Raw genomic sequence first — 5,705 nt, forward strand, 5'->3', positions numbered from 1 at the left:
TGTGGCAGGTGAGTCTCAACAAGAATAAATTCCTTACTAGTTTCTTTGTTAGGCATATATACACTTATTCAATAAAGTTGAGGAGCATGAAGATTTAAAACATTTCCTTACATTTTGCCTCATTATTTAAATGAATTTTCTTAAATACCAATAAATAATAAGACCCAAACTTTCTTTCAAAGTTGTTCTCCTCTGAAGAAGGAAAGTTGTTTGAGAGGTTAACATGAAAACTACAAGAATATGAAGCAAAGAGCCCGTGGCTTTAGCAAACATACCAACGAAAAAACCTCATGCCAACTTTTCCTTGGACTCTTTTGAACCAACCTCCTACGTATAATTGTTGTTATCATGCTTAGTCAAAGGGAATAAATCCATCAATGTAGCTATCACATGTTGGAATGAAGAGGAGACTGTTTGTCAAGATTTGCCATATCGAAACAAAAACATCGGAGGAGGAGTACTGTGTGAATTATTTTTACCCCAACGCACAAATGCTATGAAAACCCTACGTAGGAGGTCTAAATGAAAACCAGAGGCCTACGAACGGCAACACGGGCTCAAAGTTTTGTCGTGGAGTGCTTGTTTCTTTCATTTATCTCTGGATGCTTTTTGCCTTATCTACTACGCGTCGACCTCAATACTATTCTCGATATCTTACTTTTGGGCAAACGAGTATTGAGATGGGGAAAAAAAAGAAATTCCTATAGAGAGTGATCGACGAAAACTTCAAAACGCATGTGAGTTAAGAGACTAATTTCTAAAACCCTTGTAAGGTAATTATTTTACGATCTGATTGATATTAGTTGCACTGATATTATATACTGATTATACCGTTTTAGACCTAATGATGAAATGCATACCATATGATGTCGGAGTTTCCCCCCTAGAGACTACCTTAAAAATAGAATCACCTTTCAGTTTCAATTTATGCATAAACTGCTTTTAAAGAGGGTTTTTGTTCCAATCAATCACGTCTAAGTCAAAATTTTCACTGAAAATCAAAAAATACCCTTAAAAACTCATATTTAAGACACACGGCTCACTTTGTTAATGTTTGGTCTAGTTAGAATACAAGTCACATATCATAAGCTTGCATGTTCTAAGGTTATGTTCGATTTTTTAGTAAATATTTGGCTAGGATGTGATTGTTTGAAATAAAATCCACTTTAAAGATGGTTTACGTATAAATTAAAGTAAAAGGCGGTTTCTATAAAATGATTCTATTTTAAAAGGTGGTTTCTAGTAAAAAAATCATGTTATGGTGTTTTTAATCGCCAAAGTGGAGTCCGTTGCTAGCAAAGGACGAGTGTACTTCTGCATGCAATGCCCCAATCAAATTGGCGGCCAAGACCAGCAAGGATCTCGACTTAGCCGACTCGACGAGTCGACGTCCCCGTATGTCGATTCGAGAGGTGGTGTTTGTCGGTCCTCTTGTCGAAGACAACTCGCTACGAGCCCACTCGACCAATTAGTTGACTCCCCTCGTGAGGTTGACTCGAAAGACGTTACTTCTCGGCCAAGCTAAAGGACTTCAACCTCGACCCTCTCCCACTGACAACGTGTCAGCATCACATTTAATGCTTGGCAGACACCATCATGCCTCTGGCCCCAATAGTCTTCATGACTTATCGGACCACGTCGGCACCGTCATGCCCCCGATCACTTCATATTTAATGCAGAAATGATCTCTCCATCACTCGTCGAGCGACACCTGTAAAGTAGGTGCTGACGCAGCCGTCAGCCCATACTTCTTTACCGTCATCCTGTGCTCGGTCGAAGTGATAGTTCTACCCTTATACTACCAGTATAAATAGAGATACTATTTTAACCTAGCGGGATTTCTAATCTTCAGGGATCTAATCTCTGATCCAAGTGATTCTGAGCAATTCCACTACACACAAGAACTCTCACAGTTTTTTATTTCCCCACTCAAGTTCACTAGCTGACTTGATCGTCGGAGGAACCACAGGGGAACCAAGCCCCATCCTCTTATGAACTGTTATGTGTGCAGGCTTCAGCTACTCAACTCATAACCAGATATTCGGGGAAGGAAACAACCTCTCATCAATCTTACCCCATCACAAATATTTGACTGTTTGGTTACCCCTCATCAATAGTTTGGTGCCCACCTTTGGGCCTTCTTTCTTTTTTGAAAAAACATGTCTGGTTCTGAGAATATGGCTGATCAGTCTCGCCCTGAAGGACCACACCAGAGCTACGTTACTCAAGCTCAGCTTGAAGAAACGACTCAGCAGATTTCTCAATCTCTCTAGCAGTAACTCGTTGTCTTCTTCCCATTCCTGGAGTCAAAGGCAGGGAGCTACTGACAGCACCCGGTGGAGCAGTCAAGCAGTCTCCTTCATTCGACTTCCCTTCTTCCTTGTCAAGATCGAGTCCTCCTCCAAGTGCTTCCACCTCCACCAACTCATTCAAACACTTGACCACAATGGGAGGATAGTGGAAGCGATCGGGTAGGTTCCTCATCTCGACTGGGAGTTGCGCCGAGAGGTAGTCGTACCCGGCCTTGTAGTCTATTTCCACTTCATTTTTTTCTAGTTAGGCTCTGGCGATACCCCTTAATGATCTCATGCGGTAAGGCTCCGACTCGAGGTGGGCGTAGAATACTTCAATGTAGTGTCAAATCGTCGCCATAAAGTAGTCCAAAAAGTCACCAAGAACCTAGTATCCCTATCTGAAATAATCGAACTGGGAACACCATGTAGCCGAACCATTTCTTGAAAGAACAGCCATGCAACATATGGTACATCCGAAGTCTTGTGGCATGGAATGAAGTGAGCCATCTTAGAAAATCGATCCACTACCACGAAGACTGAATCCACGTCTCTTTGTGTTCGGGGAAGTCCCAACACAAAGTCCATACTCAAATCTTCCCAAATAGCCTTAGGCACAGGTAGAGGAGTATACAAACCAGTATTCTGCACTTGCCCATTTGCAACTTGGCACACTTGACGACTCTTCACAAGTGCCGCCACATCCTTCCTCAAACTCGGCCAATAGTGTCTCTCCTCAAGACTCAAAACAGTCTTGTCTCGCCCAAAGTGTCCACCAAGTCTGCCACCATGTAAGTCTCGAACTATCTTTTTCTCTTAATGACGTCCTTGGAATACAAAGCTGATTTCATTTAAACAGAAAGTCGTCCATGATAACGAAGTCTCTTGAGGGTTGTCTTGTTGAACACTTTGCCCAAAGCTCCTGAAAGTCTTCATCATCAACATAAAGCTCTTTTAAACAGTCAAAAGCAACAACTACACTTCACAATACGCTCAACAAGGATACCCGCTGACTCAAAGCATCGGGTACCTTATTGTTGACTCCTGACATATGTCACAAAATGAAATTGAACTGTTCAAAGTATGAAGCCCAACGTCCATGCATTTTGTTAATATACTTTTGATTCTTGAAGTGTTGAAGAGACTGATGATCAGAGTAAATCACGAAGTCATTAGCAATGAGGTAACTCTCCAAAGTCTTCAAATAACGAAAAACAACATACAACTCCTGCTCGTAAGTAATCCACTTCTGTCGAGCTTCATTCAACTTCTCACTCAAGAACATAATGGGGGCGCTTCTCTTGAGAGAGAACTGCTCCAATACCGACACCACATGCGTCACATTCAAGCTCAAAGAGCTTGTCAAAATCCGGAAACGCTAAGATAGGTGCAGTGGTAATCTTCTCCTTGATAAAGACAAAAGCTACATTTGCTTCATCGGTCCACTTGAAAACACCCTTCTTCTTAAAACAATCCGTCATGGGAGCAACTATAGAACTGAAGTTACGAATGAAACACAGATAAAAAGATGCTAATCCATGAAAGCTCCTTATTTCAATAGCACTTTTCGGAGTCGGCCAATCCTTGATTGATTTGACTTTATCTTCGTCGACTTGGATTCCCTGTGAGCTTACCACAAACCCTAAGAACACTAGCTGAGTCCTCAAGAACACATACTTCTTAAGGTTAATGTAAAACTCGTTCTCCTTTAGCACTAGGAAAACTTCTTAGAGATGCAACATATGCTCTTGTTCATCTCGGCTATAGATAGGAATGTCATCAAAGTAAACAACTATAAATCTTCCTAAGAAAGGCTTCAGAATTTGGTTCATCAAACGCATTTATGTACTTAAAGCGTTCGACAACCCAAAAGGCATCACTAACCATTCATAGAGGCGCTCACTGCTTTTGAATGCAGTCTTCCACTCATCGCCTAGCCTGATTCGGATCTGATGATACCCACTCCTCAAGTCGACCTTCAAAAAGATGCTTGCACCTCCCAACTGATCCAACATATCGTCCAGCCGTGGGATTGGAAACCTGTAGCGTATTGTGATCTTGATAATGACCTTACTATCCACACACATCTGCCGACTTCTGTCCTTCTTTAGTATCAACAGTGTTGGAACTGCGCATGTACTCATACTCTCTTAAACGTGGCCCTTCTTAATGAGGTCCTTAATAGTATGTTGTAGGATCTTCTTCTCCTACAGGTTCATGCGATAATGAGGAAGATTAGAAAGCACTGAACCCTGGATGAAATCAATGTGGTGCTAAATATCCCACATGGGTGGAAGATCAGCTGGTAGCTCTTCACGAATCAACACTTCGAACTCCTTAAGTAGTGATTTCATCTTCTCTAGGACCTTAATAAGTGTCTTTACTTATTCCTTCACAACTAATGCAAACCTCTGTTTCAACTCCTTTGACTTGGCCAGAAACTCTTCCTTGTTGCAAAGAGATATTCGTTTCGACTTTTGATCTTTGGGGTGCTTTGGAGAGGGTGGAATAGGTGGTAGGATGATCTTCTTATTATTCCGCACGAAAGAATATTCATTCTTCTTGCCACCGTGCTTAGCATCGATGTCATACTGCCACAGTCGCCCCAACAATACATGGCATGCATCCATGTCCACAATATCATAAGTAACAGAGTTATGAAACGCCTTTCCTAGTGATAGTGGTACGCGACATAATTCAGTCACCTTAAAAGAGGGGCATTTCTTGATCCATCCTATGGTATATAGTACGTGTTTTGTTTCCATTGGTAGTCTCAAGTGTTCCACTAAGGCCTTTGACACAATATTCTCACAGCTTTCATTGTTAATGATGAGGGTGCACACCTTGTTGTTGACTGTACACCTAGAAAAGAAGATTTGATGTCGTTGTGATGAATCTAGAGTCTTCTGGGTGCATAGGAGTTGTTGAACAACACACGACATATTGTCGCCCTTAATCTTGGCAACCTCTTCCTCGTACTCTTCTTCAGATGTTGTGTGTCCATCCTCAGCTTCCTCATAATCTACTAGATTGACCTTCCACCACTTGGGACACTCGTTGGACTTATGCCCTAGTTGGAGACATCAGAAACACTTCCCTATGGTCGGCTTGGCATATTAATTTGATTGAGTCATCTGGGGCGGTGGTTGATTTGTCGACCGTTTGGCTGATCATGGAGGATTTGACCGATCAGTCATCCTTGGCCCTACTGACTCACCTCTTGTCTTCTCGGCCAAACTTCTCTGATCGATTCGTCTAAAAGGTGGTGCCTTGGAGGCTAATCTTTCCTCCTTGAGAGCCATGTTATGGGCTTCATCCATAGAGTACACATTGTGGATGACCACCTTCTCTTGAATTGAATACTTCAAACCTCCGATATATTTGGTCACGAGTTGCTCCTCGCTCATAGACAAA

This window comes from Asparagus officinalis, chromosome 4 (genome assembly GCF_001876935.1).
Source record: "Asparagus officinalis chromosome 4, Aspof.V1, whole genome shotgun sequence".
Lineage (NCBI taxonomy): Eukaryota > Viridiplantae > Streptophyta > Magnoliopsida > Asparagales > Asparagaceae > Asparagus > Asparagus officinalis.